The sequence below is a fragment of the Clarias gariepinus genome, chromosome 3, assembly GCF_024256425.1.
Source record: "Clarias gariepinus isolate MV-2021 ecotype Netherlands chromosome 3, CGAR_prim_01v2, whole genome shotgun sequence".
In the NCBI taxonomy this organism is placed as follows: Eukaryota; Metazoa; Chordata; class Actinopteri; order Siluriformes; family Clariidae; genus Clarias; species Clarias gariepinus.
Genome location: NC_071102.1, coordinates 12,794,222 through 12,814,078, shown reverse-complemented (window position 1 = coordinate 12,814,078; position 19,857 = coordinate 12,794,222). Strand labels below are relative to the sequence as shown.

Here is a 19,857-nt window from a genome sequence, read left to right as displayed (position 1 = left end):
GATATAAGAGGTGAGCTACTCATTCTGTTTATTATAATATGTCCTTAGCTGCATTGTAATATTTTAATTACTGGCCAAAAAAACTATAACCAAAATCTGTGTATGTGGACATGTTGGGGGTCTGTTCATTGAAAATGTAACATTTTATTTTATTTCTAAACAAAAGAATTAAATAAGGCGGCACGATGGTGTAGTGGTTAACACTGTTGCCTTGCACCTTCAGGGTCTGGGTTCGATTCCTGGCCTGGCTCAATTCCTGTCGCTGTGTGCATGGAGTTCTCCCTATGCTTGGTGGGTTTCCTCCCATAGTCCAAAAACATTAATAAGGTTAGACTAATTGACCTTTTCAAAATGCCTGTAGAGTGTGTGTGTGCCCTGCGATGGACTGGAACCCTGTCCAGGAAGTACCCCACCTCGTGCGCTAAGCCTCCTGGGATAGGCTCCAGGTCCCTGCGACCCTGAATACAGGAGAAAGTGGTATAAATGAAGAGTGAGTAAGTGAGAATGAAATTAACTAAATTACTAAATTATTTCCCATCACTAATTTACATTGACACTGAAATAGAGCACTTGCAGGAGGAGTGAAATAAAGGGATTTTAAAGTATGAAAAAATGCATTATCTGAGGGGTATTTTAGCTGAATTAAAAAAAAAACAGTAAAATAGGGGACATTTACAAATCAACAGCATGGATTATAAATGCATAATACAATAAAATTTTACTGAAATTTATTTATAAAACCAAACACAATCCAGTATGCATGACTTCCTCTACACCACCATCCACCTTTTAGAGAAAAAAAGTGAACTGTTTTCAGATACAGCAGAAACTATCCTCTCGTTAATGTTACAATCTCACACAAATGTTTAATTACAACTTCATCAGTAGGTGCAACAATCTTCGAGCCAGTTGTTTGAGCTGCGCTCTGCACGAAATGGAAGACAGATGTAGCCATTTACATAAAATAACAGCGCCAATCTGGAGTCTACAACGCAGCAGGTATTGTACCAATTACCCAAGCTGCACTGCAATGACCAAACGCGGCTTGCAGGAGGACTAATGTAATAAGCCAGGCTTTTATTTTAAATTCGACAAGTGATGGACAGACCTCATATACTCTTTGTGTAGTCACCAAATAGGTTGTGCAGGTTTAAATTCAAAACTCAGCCAGGTGGAAAGATCAGCTGACAGATTCTTCTTGCGGCTTTGATTCTTTTAGGATTTCTTGTCATTTTCCAAGCTAATAATTACATTCCAATCCTATTTTTTCATTTTTTTTCTTTTACAGTTATAAGACTGCAAGTGAAGACAAATCCCTTTCAATCCCTTATTTCTGCACTCTTTTTCCCTTAGAAAGAAACCAGATTCTATGAATATGCAAACTGATATCACCTCCAACCACACACACACACACACACACACACACACACACACACACACCACCCCCCCTTGTTCTGGCAACATAGAGCAATATTGAAAATTGGTACATGATAGTTTCTTGTATTTTATGATGCAACAACACACCAATTTTAACACACTTTTCGACTGCCATTACACTTCTCTATTAGTTTGTGCCCACAGGGTCTAGTCTGTATCTTCACTCACTTCAGCAGGAGCTTTGTGTTCCAATCGGCCGATCGTGCAGCAGGAGAACAGTGCCTCCAAACATGCAGATACACCACTTGTCGAGAGTTTTAGTTAACATTTAAATCAAACATCAAAAAGTGATTTGCTAAGGAAAATAGATAAATTGGTTTAAACTCACAGGAAGCCTGTAGTTATTCAAATAACAACGCTTCACTACCATGGTGAGCAGAAAAGCATCTCAGAATCTATAATACATAAAAACTTGATAAGGATCGGGTACAGGAGCAAAAAACCTCACCAAGACGCCTTTCTGTCCGAGTATAGATACTTCACTGTATGGAATCTTTATACTATTTTTTAAATCCAACTATAAGTATTTGTGTCTAGTTCTCTGGGCTGTCAGAGCACTGACTGTGGGGCTGAAACAGTTATTGCCCCTGAAGCAGTGATCTATTAGAAATGGTGGATGGAGTAATTAGTTCCAGTCATGTGGGAAAAGTCATTATTAAAAATCCTCCTCTTTCCATTAGTGTGTAAAATCCTCCAGTGGCTACACATTAAAAAAATTTAGCCCAGTTACACATAAAAACTGCAGACCTGGCAAGTCTTAATAAGCGGGTTATATATAACTGCACAGACATTCTGCATTAGACTCTCTCTTATATCATTTAAAATGACAGTGTATACAGAACATGTATCGAGCCTCATCCCGATTCTCATCTAACATAGCTGGGTCTGCTCTATCAAACCCAACTATCAATAATTACAGTATGCTTAGAAACATTATTATTAATATTATGCAATATTGTATTAATATTAATATTATGGATTCATATTATGTACAGGTACTGTATAATTGTAAGTCTCATGACAGCATGAGAATAGTCTAGATTATCATCCACATATTCAGAAAATCTTATGTTCACCTGTTACTGTGTCAAAGGTGTCTCCATTTAATCAAACCAAAGATGCAGTTCTTTTTACATTTTTGCTCAGCTTGCAAAGAGACAATCATTATTTTAGAGTGAAAATCAGAGCAAGTTTCTGGATGCTTAGGTAGCAATTCTAAAGTGTTGATTATACCTACCTTTCTAGCATGCTTACCCTGAGAAATATGAATACAGTAATTGTCATGTAATGAAAAGAATTTTATGAAATATGTATATATTTACCTCTTGCATCTTATTGCACTGTCAAATAATTCAGAAGAAGAGACTTTATTAGGACCTGATGATAGCACCACTGAAGTCTTTGCCTCAAACCTGCTGCTGTGTCTGAATTTCTTTCCTATTCTCTATATTGCGCACTATTTGGGGTGCAGCTTTAATTCTCAGAGGACAAATTAGGTTTATTTGTTTTTCTCCTGACTGGGAAATAATTAGCAATGGCAAATAGATTAAAGAATAATTTTCAATGGTTTGATAGCAGACATAACCGGAGGAAATACGGAAACACCGGAGCAAACACCAAAGCTTCCCGGACATGAAGCGTGTATCTCATGTCTCCTGTGTACAGAGTGATAGTGCTGTCCAGAGTATATTATGACAATTAATATATGAACTATAATAAATGTGTCTTGATAGTTATAATGTCCTGTATGTACTGCACTGTACTTTCTACTGTTATATATTAATGTGAACTTTCCCTACTTACAAATAAAAAGTTAACCAGACAGCAGTATCCGATTTTGTCCATCGGCCATCACTTGAATGTTATCTCCAAGTTTAATTTAATATTCATCGTACTTTTTGCCTTTAAACAATGTCCAAATGTTCACAGGAGGTAGTGTGGATGGTAATCGATGTATACTTCTAATATGATATGCATCTGAAATCCTGCTTGCCTCACGTCTACCCAGTAACATCCCCACTGTTGATTTAACACGTTCAGAATTCAGGTAATTGATGGTGTTTTAAATTGGTAAAGTGGTGTTGATTTAAAGCTGGGGATTTTTGTTGGACATTTTTTTTGGACACACCTTCTAATTCCATGGTCTTTCCTGGTTTTTATTTTTTTTTACACTGTAAAACAATGCTAAAGCTATTCAAAATATGCAATTATCTTCTTTAAACAATTAATAATGAGATGTATCTGCTACTTAAGCTCTGTAAAGCCTTTATAACGGCTCTAATCTGAGGTGCTGTTTGTTAATTCGTGATTTCTGAGGCTGGCGACTCTAAAAGAACTTCTCCTCTGCACCAGAAGTAACTTTTGGTCTAAGTATAATAGTGCCAAAATTCCTCAAAGCAAAATAGCAGGTTGAATTACATGAACTGAAAAAAATGTGTTGCAATAAATATGTTTGAATTTTTCTGCATTGCAATTTGATCTGAATTGAAAAAAATTCCTTAGAGCATTTACAATGTTTGAAATTTTTTGCCACTGCAATTTATTGTGGTTGTATATTTCAAGTAAAAATGTAATCCAAGCATTTAAAATTCAATGCAAAAAGATTCAAGTTACTAAATTGCAGTTCAAAAATATTTTCAAGTGTTAAAAATACAATCTTCATTATTTTTCAATCTTACAAATTCAGGTCGATAAAATTCAGGTTGCAAAAATTCAGGTAACAAAATTCAGGTTGCAAAAATTCAGGTAACAAAATTCAGGTCACAAAATTCAAGTCGCTAAAATGCAGGTCTTTACATCCGGGATATCACAGGAAGAGCAGTGGAGAGCCGATTGCTGCTGTCCGTGCCGCAGTGTACTTTAAAGTGTGCTTCCTGCTCCCTGTGCAGTCTACTTCTCAGAAACTACTTACCGATCGGAACGCAGCACTCTTAACTTACAGGCCGGGTTGCCAGTTGCACAATAAAGTGTGTATGTGTTAAAATTACTCCTCTGCCGTAAACACTATATTCAAAGCAAAGCCAGCGCTCTTTCATTCACACGCGCGAGCGATGGGTTTCCCGCCCCTGAGCTCGGTGATGTTACAGTCACATTCAGTAACCAGATGTGATTAATTTCCTCAGCAGCAGCAACAACATACATGCTGTTGAGACTTTGTTAAATTTATATTGCTTATAAATAAAGGTAAACACAAAAAAAATGTAATTAAGAAAAACGTAAAGTGTGGATAGTACGGTTTAATGTCAGTCTGATTAAAATATAATATAAATAAATTATATAAATTATTTTATGCAATGCAATTACAACATTTCAGTTTCAGTTTAATATTTAGTATGAAGTCATAAGTCTTCATGTAGTTATTTAAACAGTTAGTAGTATATATGTATATGTGACTGTTTCATATGTGTGTGTATGAGTGAAGTTTGATTTAAGCTTTATACGGCGACTCATAAATACCTGTCGCACTGTGACATTGTCACATATAACATTGTACATCAATGGCTGCACTGCAATTAACCCCATTTCCATTTTTTATTGTAATTTATATTTATTATCTTTATATACTTTTTATATATAGTTTTTGTCCATCATTGCACTAGTAACTCTGGTCAGTTCCCACATTACCCTGTGTATACTGACTGTATACTGACTGTAAGATATACAGTGTGGAGTCTATAACCTATCAGTTTATTTGCACAGAGTCAGACTTCTGCAGTTACTCTGGTGTCACTCGCTAAACCCATGCTGTTTGACTGCTTCCTAAATTTGTTTCTGCTGCTGTACTGAATTTTTCCACAGACTGTAACATTACCGAGCTCAGGGGCGGGAAACCCATCGCTCGCGCGTGTGAATGAAAGAGCGCTGGCTTTGCTTTGAATATAGTGTTTACGGCAGATGAGTCATTTTAACACATACACACTTTATTGTGCAACTGGCAACCCGGCCTGTAAGTTAAGAGTGCTGCGTTCCGATCGGTAAGTAGTTTCTGAGAAGTAGACTGCACAGGGAGCAGGAAGCACACTTTAAAGTACACTGAAGCACGGACCGCAGCAATCGGCTCTCCACTGCTCTTCCTGTGATATCCCGGATGTAAAGACCTGCATTTTAGCGACTTGAATTTTGTGACCTGAATTTTATCGACCTGAATTTGTAAAATTGAAAAATAATGAAGATTGTATTTTTAACACTTGAAAATATTTTTGAACTGCAATTTAGTAACTTGAATCTTTTTGCATTGAATTTTAAATGCTTGGATTACATTTTTACTTGAAATATACAACCACAATAAATTGCAGTAGCAAAAATTTCAAACATTGTAAATGCTCTGAGGATTTTTTTCAATTCAGATCAAATTGCAATGCAGAAAAATTCAAACATATTTATTGCAACACGTTTTTTTCAGTTCATGTAATTCAACCTGCTATTTTGCTTTGAGAAATTTTGGCACTATTATACTTCCATACTTGCTTTTCTGGGATGGTCTTCATGAGAGCCAGTTTCATCGTGGCGCTTGAATACCATTTGACCATATTAAAAGAACAGCCTGAGACATCTTTGTGTCTTAAAATAACAACTGACTGTTGTTGTTGTTGTTGTTGTTACTTAAACACCTAATGCTATATGTGTAATTTAATAGTTTTGGGGGGAAAAAAAGAAAACAGTATCTTCTAAAAATAAATCCAAACTTGTATTCAAACTTTTGACTGGTACTGTACATACGCCTTCTCATTTCTAAATGACAGCAGTTTACTTGCATCTATTTCTCTGCATTCAGATCACGCTGCATTCACGTGTTTGCTTATTTACATGACAACAATCCCAGATGCTATATCAGTCACACTCACGCAGTGTAAAACAAAACACTATTAATTCACCAATCAGGCCAGAGATTAATGAATGATTAACTCATACAACTCAATCACTTCTGTCATCCCCCTTCCTCATTTATGCCATTCCGTACAGTTCTAACTGGGACATAAATTACAGTGTTAGTTAATTAAACATTGGTGATTCTAGCTGTTCCACAGAGACTCTAAAAAACAGAGTGAAAGCGACAATAAAACGTATATTTTATATATTATACATTGTGATATCATTTTATATATTGTATATTTATATATTTTACAAGTATATTAAGATAAAATAAAAGCAGTAAAACCTTTGACAACAATAAATTATATGCTGTGAAATATGTATTTAATTTTAAACTACCTAACAAAGTCTGTGAATTTTACCTTATGCTGATAAAAATAATGAAAAATAATAAAATAAAATAATGAAATAAATGCATGTGATTACTTTCTTTGTTTAGTTTTTTTAATACGAGGCAGTTGAAAGTCTTGAGTCGACAGAACTTTAAAAAAATAAAAAATAAACTTGAGTGCAATAAATGTTTTGGATGAAAAAAAAAAGTAATAACTATGTGAAGAATCGTGATCTTATTTCCAATGGAGAAAAATCATGATTCACATGTTGGCAAGAATCATGCAGCCCTATTTATAACCATGCTTGCTTTGTCTTCTTAGTTTCCATTTATACCTCCGCCCTTGTCTATGTTCTTCGTTTGGCTATTCTCGGGGGTCTTAATATCATCCTAGATTTCTTGTTATCCAGTTGTTAGGTTTTTGTATGCAGTATTACTTATACTACTATACAGTATTAGTATTTATTTATTAATTGTAATATATACGTCTAATTCTCGAATCGTTCCCCAAAAACACAATGAAGTTATTTCCAACAGCGTCTGACTGCAATTTGTTTTAGTCACTCTCACCCTTTTTTCCCAAGTTCTCTGATATCTCAGTAGCAGCCACAGACATAATATCCATCCTCCAGATCTGGGCCATGCTTTCTTGGCATGACCCAGATGTGATTTACTGTTTAAATGATTTTAAATTCCAGAGTGAAGACCTGCTCACACGCTGATGACTGTCATACTGTTTGTGGCTTTCTTTTGCATTCGCTTTTTTTTTTTTTTGCCACTCAAAGAGTGTCATCTTTCTGACAGCAGCTAAAGGCAGAAACAGGTCACTTAGAGCAACTTAAAACCTTATGCAATGTATATGCTGGGGTGCACAGAGCTCGGTTGGAAAAGCACTGCTATAAATAATGCAGTGAAGAAAAGGATGAATAATTGATGAAGGTGGGCTGGCTGCTGGTGAGAGGGGAGCAGTGGACTGAAGTTGTTCAGCTGTTGTTTTTCTCTTCACCCTCCACGCTATTCATCTTCAAAGAAATCCATCAGCATGCTGTTTAACCTGAATTCATAGTGGTATGGGATCACCTACAGTACCAAGCTCCTCTGAACCTGTATATCTCACCACACAGCAGACACAGAAACCGAAACGGATTTGGTCAATTTCTGTCTTAAAAACACTGCATTGCTGATTTACTGCGCAGGCTTCTTGTTTGATAAAATCAGTGCAGCTTCAAAATACAGCCAAACAAGTTTCATTATGAAAGCGCATTAAAGGTCTGCATGAGAGCAGCCCTGTCTGATAACAAAACACATTCAGCATTCTAGGCTCAAAGACGATAGAAGATTCATTAAGTCTTCTAAAAAAAAAAACAACCTTGGGCTTCGCTTCAAAACACAAACACTACCTGATCAGATCACATGCACATGAATATAAAGTTAAAGTATTTCTTCCAAACCCCAAAAGCACTTACTGGAAACAATTATATGGAGTTCTCTAAAACCTCAATGCAGCCCTACCAAGCAGGAACCCGTATGTTGGATGTATACAGTGGTGTGAAAAACTATTTGCCCCCTTCCTGATTTCTTATTCTTTTGCATGTTTGTCACACTTAAATGTTTCTGCTCATCAAAAACCGTTAACTATTAGTCAAAGATAACATAATTGAACACAAAATGCAGTTTTTAAATGAAGATTATGTTATTAAGGGGGAAAAAAAACTCCAAATCTACATGGCCCTGTGTGAAAAAGTAATTGCCCCCCCTTGTTAAAAAATAACTTAACTGTGGTTTATCACAGTTAAAAGTTCAATTTCTGTAGTCACCCCCAGGCCTGATTACTGCCACACCTGTTTCAATCAAAAAATCACTTAAATAGGAGCTACCTGACATAGAGAAGTAGACCAAAAGCACCTCAAAAGCTAGACATTATGCCAAGATCCAAAGAAATTCAGAAAAAAATGAGAACAAAAGTAATTGAGATCTTTCAGGCTGGTAAAGGTTATAAAGCCATTTCTAAAGCTTTGGGACTCCAGCGAACCACAGTGAGAGCCATCATCTACAAATGGCAAAAACATGGAACAGTGGTGAACCTTCCCAGGAGTGGCCAGCCGACCAAAATTACCCCAAGAGCGCAGAGACAACTCATCCGAGAGGCCACAAAAGACCCCAGGACAACAACTAAAGAACTGCAGGCCTCACTTGCCTCAATTAAGGTCAGTGTTCACGACTCTACCAAAAGAAAGAGACTGGGCAAAAACGGCCTGCATGGCAGATTTCCAAGGCGCAAACCACTTAAGCAAAAAGAACATCAAGGCTTGTCTCAATTTTGCTAAAAAACATCTCAATGATTGCCAAGACTTTTGGGAAAATACCTTGTGGACCGACGAGACAAAAGTTGAACTTTTTGGAAGGTGCGTGTCCCGTTACATCTGGCGTAAAAGTAATACAGCATTTCAGAAAAAGAACACCATACCAACAGTAAAATATGGGGGTGGTAGTGTGATGGTCTGGGGTTGTTTTGCTGCTTCAGGACCTGGATGGCTTGCTGTGATAGATGGAACCATGAATTCTACTGTCTACCAAAAAATCCTGAAGGAGAATGTCCGGCCATCTGTTCTTCAACTCAAGCTGAAGCGATCTTGGGTGCTGCAGCAGGACAATGACCCAAAACACACCAGCAAATCCACCTCTGAATGGCTGAAGAAAAACAAAATGAAGACTTTGGAGTGGCCCAGTCAAAGTCCTGACCTGAATCCTATTGAGATGATGTGGCATGACCTTAAAAAGGCGGTTCATGCTAGAAAACTCTCAAATAAAGCTGAATTACAACAATTCTGCAAAGATGAGTGGGCCAAAATTCCTCCAGAGCGCTGTAAAAGACTCGTTGCAAGTTATCGCAAACACTTGATTGCAGTTATTGCTGCTAAGGGTGGCCCAATCAGTTATTAGGTTCAGGGGGCAATTACTTTTTCACACAGGGCCATGTAAGTTTGGATTTTTTTTCTCCCTAAATAATAAAAACCATCATTTAAAAACTGCATTTTGTGTTTACTTGTGTTATCTTTGACTAATAGTTAAATGTGTTTGATGATCAGAAACATTTAAGTGTGACAAACATGCAAAAGAATAAGAAATCAGGAAGGGGGCAAATAGTTTTTCACACCACTGTATACTGTATACACTGTTGTGGTATAGTATTGTTGAGATGTTAGAACAATTTTGGGACAACAAAAGGACAACTTTGATAAAATGATGTTCAATTTATGACCCCAACACAACATTGTAAAAGAACAGAATTTCAACCTTTATGTCTAGCGTTTCCTTTGCATACAATCTATTACATCAATTACATTGATTATGTGAATAGATCTGCTTCTGTGGAGTGCGCCCATGCAGGATGCGTTTTGTCCCCAATTCTGGACAAACACAGTGGAAAATGTGACTTTGTCCACACAAATCTGAACCTAATTGTCCAGTGTATAGTAAATCTTTAAAGAAACACCTAATAAAATGGTGCTTTGTGCGCTGTGTCTAAGTGAAATGGCTCACCACAGTATGCACACACACACACAAACACACACACCCATACACACACAGCACAAGCATTGTTAAAGGTTGAGTAAAAGTTAGAGTTATATAGATTTTATGTTAAAATTTAATCAATTCCTATTGCTATTTTAAAATGGCATTACAAATCTGAGATCACAGTATGTGCTTACCTGGTCTCTATAGTAGTCTTAACGCAAAACCAGTGAATAAAACCAAATCAAGCACTTTTGGATTAAGGAAAAATAAAAAAAATATGACTTTCACCGAATATTGTACATTTACTGTATGTGAAAAAAAATTTGATTACTTGATGATCTAAACTTGTTTTTCTCTTTTAAAGTAATTATTCCCAGTCAGCTAGGAAGGGAAATTCTCTGTCTGTGTTGGATTTAAATACTGCAGTAACCAAACATTAAAATATTTATCACAATATCACGTAAACCCGCAGACATGTTAACACTTACTACATAACGGAAAATTAAAATGTACAATATATTAATTGAATATTTATATTATGTGTATAAGAACATTAGCATGAATATAAATAAACAACTGATAGTAATAACAATGAGAAATTACACGATTTGGGACAGAGGAACCATCTCCTTCTGTGTTCCTTCTGTTTCTTTCACTATTTCTGTATTGATTTTGAAGCGTCTTTCTCTCATCCGTTTGTTCAAAGTTTAATCTATGGCCTGGTAAGGTCAACCTGTAAAATACCCTTGTAATTAGTAGAACCCATAATACTCTTAGTTTTCACAAGAATCCATAAACCACTTCCGCAAAGCACCAAAGACTCATATCTATATATTCCTTTGGCACATCAGATGATTTCTTTGTGTGTAACGACTCTCCTTTTGCTGACAAGCTGATGCTGAACATGCCTAATGTGTTCATGACAAAAAAGGCTTGCTTTTGTGCTTCCAGTTGCAATTCTACTGTGGTGATGGGTCGTTTATGAACGATTTGTTCTTTTTCAACGAGTCTTTAACGTGACTCAGAAGAACGGGTAGTCTCGGGGAGTGATTCATTCATTTTCTACTGCCTGAGCAAAGCATCGCAAAACCTCCGTAGGTTATGTACAGGAAACAGAATTGAGTAGTTACCGTTGAGTCTTGGTCCGAGTCATTCGTTCTTTTGTCACGCGACTCCCATAGATGTATTGCAGTGCAATAGATTCAAAAGAACGAACGACTCGGACTAGAAGACTTATAGGAGAATAACTGTTCAATTCTGTTTCCTGTGTAATGCACTGGATAGCGTCTATAACAGTCACTCGACAAAAGAACACGATTCGGACCAGAAGATACGAGAGGTGAGGGGCTCATTCTGTTTATCATAGTATGTCCTTGGCTGCTATTTATATTTTCATTAATGGAACTAAAGCAAAAATTAATGTATGTAGATGTGTTGGGGGTATGTTTATTGCAAATATTACATATATTTTATTTATAATTAAAAGAACGAAATTAATAAAAATTATAAAAATTCAAAGATTCAAAGAACCAAGTCACTAAAATTATCCAAAGTTCCTATCACTAATCTATTGATACTTGGTAAAGTTTAGATACTATACTTTGTGAGATTCACACAGGAATTATTAATTTTTTTAAACACTTCCAAACAGCCAAATGTAATTAAAGCTTATTTAACAACTTGATTTTGAAACTTAATAACCAAAGCATCCCGTCCTTCACCATCTTCTTCACTGTGCTCATTCAAATTTAAAATTTCAGACTTATTTTTGTTATGAACCAAATTATGCTTAAGGGTATTTTTAATTACTCATGTGTTTCCCTATTTATTATATGATCAGTGCAGGTTATTAATCATCTGATTGTTTTGTGTTTAAAGTTTTTAACTTTATTATTTTTTATTCTGGAGAGCAAATAAAATGTAGTACAAGAATGACAATTTGTGTTTATTATAAAACATTCATGATTATATGATGAATGCTAATAATACAGTCACATATATTTTTCTGAACATATATTTTTCTGTAAAAGGTCCTCCCTCAGGTGGAAATAATTTGTGTGTAATGTCCCATCTATACATGCTTTTTTTGCTCATTACTGTATATGAAGCAACAGCAATCATTTTTTGGGGCGCTGTCATAACCTTTGACTCTGCTGAGTTCCATCACAATGAATTAGATGTTAAACTCAGATAATATGCTGTAGCATGCGTTCTTCACATAACTAGATAATTTACATTTTAATAGTGTCCTGTCACTGTGTCACTGCAACAAAGGTCAAAACACATGCAATAAATAGAAAAGTCACTTTTTAAAGGTTTTAAAAAGTGGACAGGGACTTGTTACATAAGTAAAGGCAAATAATTAGAGCATAATTAAATCACAGCACTGATTTTTTTCAGTGTCTTTCTGTGTTATAAATGTAAAACCAAGAAAAGCTGAGATCCTCCTTAACTTCAAAAGAGCATTGCTGCTCAAGTATAATAAGCACTTATACTGTACATGACATGTTTGTGCATTGTATTTGCAAAAATCACCCTCAAAACAAAACATACAGTATACAGTAGCTTTCACTTACCAAGAGATGAAATGTTTCTTTATCTTCCAAAGCACAAACCTGGAACAAAGCAAAAACAGTATAAGGGATGAGTTATTGCTTCATAAACATGGTGACACACTTGATCTGTCAAATCAATGGAAAAGGTACTATAAGAAAATCAGTTTCAGATATATTTTGGATAAGACATAAATAATCCATACAGCTATGAAGGTTTTTTCGAAAATCCACACCGTACATCACTAACTGTCTAACATAAATCTGGTTGTAGAGCAGAAATTCAGTAAAAACAAACAAAGCAAAGCAAGCAACAAAGCAAGTAAAAAGCTACATAATAATTAATTCTTCTATTTATTTAAATCAGCCTATTTCTTGTTTCCCTGTAGCCTCACATTTACATGCAGGAGAAGATAATCTTAGAACAAAACAAAATGCTATCATCACTTTCCCATTCAAGTCATTTTATTTGACTGAGGGTAAAGCACTGTCAAGAACACTGGACCTGCAGTTCGATTTTTATGATGTTTTACTTATTACCCAATGGCTAATTGTGACCTGGTGAATGCAGCCCCCTAGCCTGCAATATTTCTTGGCAAGGCCATGGCTCATGTACAGTATATTAAGTAGAAATGGGTGGAAAAATCGATTGAGTTACGAACAGCGATTCTATTGTGTAACAATTCATGTATTGCCCCACTGACTCCGGAATCAATTTTTATTTATATAAATAAAATGAAGGTTTTGTCTGTACAGTACATTGGTCACAACCTACTCTTTTAATGATATCTTAACATACATTAGAGGACAAGAAACCAGTCTCAGAATATTTTCTGTCTATATGTCTGTCTGTATGTCTGTCTGTATGTATGTCTGTCCATGAACAGTCCTTTCAGTATTTGCCCGAAGTTAAACCTGTGCCACAAATTAAATTAAAACCTTGAGTAGAAGGGACGTTGCAGTATGTGCCTGTTAATGTCACAACATCCAGCACTTTTTTTGGATTAATTAAGTGATTATCTCAAGGTGGAGCCAATCAACGCGATACGTTACCATGTATACACAGAGTACGTACGTAATGCACCAACAAAGCGCCCAAATTCTCCTGAAACACAAATGAATATGTGCCACTGCATGGCTTATTCCAAAAAAGGCAAGTGGACTATGAAAACTGAACCTTTAAAGATAAATGGACAGATCAACGTATGTTTATTCTTCCTGCAGGAAGTTCAAAACGTTCAAAACCAGTTTGTCTAACTTGTTCCGAAACCATGGTGCTAATAACAAGCAGTAATGTGAAACAGCACTATGAGGCAAGTATGGGTCGTTAGAGAAAAATATATCCGTAGCAGTTCGGGGTGAGGGCACTGAGAGAGCCATGTTTCTCACACAAAGTGTATTCTTGGGCAGGTCAAGTATATTTTCTCACTCTTGGAAACCTGGAACACCTGCTGGTGTGTCAACGGAGGAGGCTTCAGACATCACAGTGTGCATTTGAGTTTTCTGATATATATACCGTATATATACAGGAGTTGGGCAATGAAACTGAAACGCCTGGTTTTAGACCACAATAAATCATTACTATGATGTAGAGCAGGGGTCGCCAACTGGCGGACCCCGGTCCAAATCCGGACCACAAAGCCTTTGGCAACTTATAAGTTGTTAATGTTTAAATTAATTTATGTTCTGTTCAGATTTAGAGATGAAGGCATTTTGCAGTTTCCTTCACCATATTTTTGTCAGACATTGTTACTGGTTAAAGTAAATTATTTTGAACCAAAGCAACATAAAGGACAGAACAGAACAGCATTAAAATGAGATCCCATTTGTGAAGGATGTAAATTGGTCTGTTTATACATACGAAAAGACATGTTTATCCATATGAAAACATATATTGGATACACCTAAAGCATCTGTGTCTGTTTTGGGTTGTCTGGACCTTAGCTGGTGAGGAGTGTTTATTTACCGGACCTCAAGCTATTTTAGTTGAAGACCCCTGATGTAGGGTCTTTTTTTGCGGCCAATACAGCATCAGTTCGTCTTAGGAATACCAGATCCAAGTCCTGCACAGTGGCCAGAGGGATTGTGAGCCATTCTTCTTGCAGAATAGTGGCCAGGTCACTACTTGATGCGGGTGGAGTAAAACATTTCCTGATTTGCTCCTTCAAAACACCCCAAAGTGGCTCAACAATATTTAGATCTGGTGACTGTGCAGGCTGTGGAAGATGTTCAACTTCACTTTCATGTTCATCAAACCAATCCCTTCAGGATACAATGTTTGAACAATTGGGTGCACATGGTCCTTCAGGATGGTTCAGTAGACCTTGGCAGTGTTTTAGTTACATTCTCCCACCCCTGTACAGTATATACACAAAAGTGATCAAAAGTGGTCTATATAAGTGCTAACAAAAGTGGTCCAGATTTACTATAGTGCCAAAAGTATTCGCTCATCTGCCTTCACATGCATATAAACTTGAGGAACTTCTAATTCTTAATCCATAGAGTTTAATACTGTATGTTGCCCTACCATTTGCAGCTATAACAGCTTCAACTTTTCTGTGAAGGCTTTCCACAAGGTTAAGGAGTGCGTTTATGGGAATTTTAGAATTTTTGGAGTCATTTTAAGACAAAACGTAATCTTTATCTTATCTACTTTATTTGATTGCTCATCTGTGATTCACTCTCTGACGAATGAAAAGGTAATATATTTGGCATGACGATGAAAGAAGTAAAACTTAGTTATTAACTCAGCGTAAACAAGTTATTTATTGTATTGGTTATATTATTTATTTCTTTGCGTTAATAAGTTAGTCCCTAAAGATGGAGTGCTCTAAACTATTCACACACTGGCAGGCAGTAAAGCATTGTGTATGGTGTAGGAACAAATTATTTGCTAAAGCTGTATAGAATTCTAACAAAATCTGAGAATTTAGAATCGGCACAGAGGTATCGCAATAATATCGTTCTGGGTGCTATCTGGTGATTCCCAAACCTAATATTCAGTCTAAAACACATTTCCAGCATGAACATCCTGCCTGTCTGGAGATGTTGACAAGAAAATGCTGCTAATTAAACCATCTGAAGCTCCTTGAGTAGAAGCAGCATTGGACCTGGGTTAAAGAAAGGGGCTTATTCTGTACAGTAGACCCTCATATTAAGATTAGTGAGCACCTGCTCATAAACCCTGTAATTCCTTCACTTATTTTCCTCTCCTATCGTACCATGATGAGAACGAGTGCAGAGAGCCGTCCCAGCTCAGCCCTTCTGTTGGGAAACCTGTCGCTCATCCTTTACCTTGACACTAATGTTTGTCATCCTACAGGGACAAAATCTGACTGAGCAGATGTTTTTCGTGTGATAAGGCCAAGCTGATCCCCAGCAGACCTGGATGACTTTCCTTGCGAATCTAAATGCCTAATTACTGTTGTGTCATTTTAACGTGTCCATCTTAAGAGATTAGTCTTCCAGTCTAGCTGGGAGACAACGTTCAGCCCTGTTTACAGACTTAAGTAAAGGAAAATGCCATTATATCCTAATCAAGGCCGTCACCAGCATGGTGAAAAAGATCTCAGTTTAAACATCGAGGCTCTGAGAACACACATGGGCACTGTAACAAGTTAGTGTTCTCCCAGCTGTGATGACACCACTTTTCCTCTTCACAAACTTATCACCATTCTGCATCGTTTAACTTCTAATTAAGTGTTTCCCGATCCTCTGGTTACTCTGCATATTTCGTGTTTTTCCGCGAAAAAATGTGTCACAACTCATAATTAGATTAAGAGACTCTTCATATAGGCAAAATGGGATTTCAGAGCAGGATCATGTCTATAATGCGCTATAGAGAGAAACCTCAAGACCCAGACTGTGAAATACTAATCAAGGTGGTAAACTAAACTGTAGCTGAGTGTGTTTTCCATAAAACTGAATGAAATTGACAGAAATTTAATAACCAAAATATAGCATCTTTATCTAAAATGTATGAAAGCTGTTAAACTTACCAAGCAAAATAGTCTAAATATAACAAGGTTCTTGAAACACTAGTTAGCGTTGGTTTTTTTATGCGAACTGGACCAGACTATCACAACAATGTCAAGCCACTTCCATAAAATACTGCACGTAATGCTTTGTACATCTAATATGAGGCTAATGGATACCGGTATAATGTATATTGTACTAGTAAAGTGGAATTATGCAGTTATTATCATAAAGCAAAGAGATAATGCTATTTAGTAGCAGCATGGCCTCAATTTAGTTTTTCATTCCAGAAGGAAGAGTGTATGGCTTACTTTAAATGGTCTGAATTCCTCAGGCTTTCAAGCATTGCAAATTCATGTACATTCAGCTGAATTTGATGGCAAGCATTTTCTTTTGGTTCCTACATTCTAAACAAGCAGCACTAAAACTACAAGTGTACAGTGGAACCTTGGATTGCGAGTAACACGGTTTGCGTGTGTTCCGCAAGACAACAAAAATCTTTTATAAATTTTGACTTGACAAAAATCTTGGTTTACGAGTACAGAGTATCATGTATCACACATGCGCTTCTTGTTTTGACGCCAAGAGTCACGTGTTCACAACTGAGCCAATGTTTTTTCTCTCTCTTGCGCTGCGGAATTGTGGATAATCGTCTCCCCTGTGTACAGCGCGCGTGTACTATATCTTATAACACACGTGTGCGTGTGTGTAAAGCAAAAGAAAGTCTTATTAGAAAGGTTAAAGATCCCTTTTCTCCCTCTCTGTTTTAGCCTGTCGTTATGTGTGTGCCCATAATTTGACACTGTGCACACACACACACTCTTGCATTTACACCCCCCAACCCCTCCTCCTCTCTGCTTCACACACACACAAACACACACACAAACACACTCTGCTCTACACAGAAACACTGCTCTGTCGCGATGTCATTTTTTGTTTGTTTTACTTTACAGGAGTGATTCCATTAGTATGCGCTCATGCGAGTTTTATTAGCAATGTTCCTTGCAAATTTTTCTGATAAAACATTCTTTCCATTATTGTGTGTGTGTGTATGTGTGTGTGTCTGTGAAACTCAAATAAGATAGAAGAAATGTTTACTGTGTAAGATGAGAAGGGGGAGGGGATTCCTTCTCTCCTCTTACTTTAGTTTTACACACATACACAAACATACACACACAGCGCCTGCGCGCATAAACGGAAACACTTATCTGTCGGGATTTTATTTTTATTTTTTTTAAAGGTAAAGTGTTTTTACTTTATATTTTATATTATAAATTTTTATGTATTCATTTTGTTGGTCTGTGGAACGAATAATTTAAGTTTCTATTATTTCTTATGAGAAAATTTGCTTTGATTTAGTGTTTTGGAAAACGGATTATGCTCGTAATCCAAGGTTCCGCTGTATTTAGTAAGTTTCTGTAATAATAATAATAATAAAAAGATGCATGTATTTCATTTAAAATGAAATCTTTAACACAAAATCTAAGAGGGTAAAAATTGTCCAAACCCACTGCAAACACAATGACTACAATTGTTCAAGAAGGGTTGGGGTCACAAAGATACATTCAGAAAATTAGCAGCATTAGCATTAGCAGCAGCACAAAGGCAGAAAAATAGCATCTAGAGATCTGTGGTCATCAAGAGAGGAATGAGAGAAGGAAGATTTAGCTTAGTGACTGGCACAATGCCTATGCTCTCAGATGGTCCATGATAATAGAGATGGGTTTGAGTTATGTCTGGTGTTAAAAACCAAACATATAGAAAGAAGAAAAAATATCCTTTATTTCTGCTCAATAAGAACCAATCTAATGTCACAAATTCCATAAAATCCTTTAAAAATAAACATATCTAAGTATAGTAACTTAGCTACTGTACATGTATGTGTAATTATTAATAGGCTAGATATATCGTTGCTGTGACCACAAACAGGTAATTGGTCAGATTATTAAAATCCATTTGCAAACTGCAGTGCTCTAAATCCCACTGACACACATCACATTTTTTTACTGAACTGTGTTGTAATTATAGCTGTCCAACTGTCTGGCTTTTCCCGTCCTCAATAATTGAATACTCTGACATGGTTGTATATGGGTATTTAACAAGGTTGACATGCTTATTTCTTGATGAAAAAGTGAAGCAAACTGCCATGCAGAACGCATTGTGACACACTCCAAGCGCTGTGTCAACTCGTTGCAAAATCAAACGAAGAAAATAGTTGCGCAAAACAAAAAGTCACAGCTACACCTTACTGTACAAACCTAGTGAAAACACTCAGAAGCATGTCATAATGTCACAAAGATCTCTGAATCATTTCAGCAATAAACAGAACACAGAAGAAAAATGGGGAAATAAAACAGTTTCTTACAGGGTTTTTTTTTTAGATAGGGTTAGTTTTTTTGTCTGTCCAAGAGATTTCACATGGGTCTCAATCAATGATCCACAACATTATATTAATATTATATCGATCCCTTCAATATTATAGAGTTTGACACGAAAAATAAATGCACAATATGAAAAGAAGCACATCTGATAGTGTTATAGTTTTTACATAAAAGAACATTACTTAACGTTCTGTATATACCGTACAGAATCCTGGATTTATTTAGTTTTTATTGATCCAGATTTAAATGAGCCTAGCCGTAGTGTACTGTACTGTCTAACATGTGGAAACAGTCCATTTTTGCCCTAAAGTCTAATCAGCATCATGTATTATTTACCAACCTGATTTTTCAATAAAAGTACCTTCCAATTCTCTCACACAGTCAACATGTATTAGAGTATATCATGAACAGCGGGTTCAATTGATACCGCTCTCATCCCTCAATGTAACGCACAGCAGATGAATGTAAACATAGAGCATCTATGTCTTCTAGACACAGCAAGTGTGTTTCGCTGGTGGAGTGTTCAGAGCGGCGGGCGCTGCCTGACTCAGCCTCCCAGGGGACGATGCAGTTCAGCAGAGGGAGGACAAAAAAACAACCTGCAGCGCTTTTTAAAGGGGAAGCAGCAGCATCAAATCAGAGAGTGAAAGAAAGAGAAAGAGCCCTATTAGTACATCCTCTAAAGGCATTAATGGCTTTACGCCACACTGTGGGGCTTTCACAAGTAATGATCAGGAAGCTGAATCAGTCTCCAGACAGGTTATAAATACAGTACAGGCACACTACAAAC

General features: G+C 36.5%; 1 protein-coding gene across 4 annotated transcripts in view; it reads right to left on the bottom strand.

Annotated features, from left to right (window-relative positions):
* apba2b (amyloid beta (A4) precursor protein-binding, family A, member 2b) overlaps window positions 1–19,857 on the bottom strand; it is a 124,535-nt gene that overhangs the window by 62,105 nt on the left and 42,573 nt on the right. For 2 of the 4 annotated variants that reach the window (XM_053492151.1, XM_053492156.1), the window contains exon 2: window positions 12,736–12,774. The exons of 1 other annotated variant lie outside the window; for it this stretch is intronic. The gene's annotated coding sequence lies outside the window, so the exon portion shown is untranslated. Of the gene's footprint in view, window positions 1–413; window positions 430–12,735; window positions 12,775–19,857 lie in introns of those variants that run through there. One more of the 4 variants, XM_053492155.1, reaches the window with a different exon arrangement.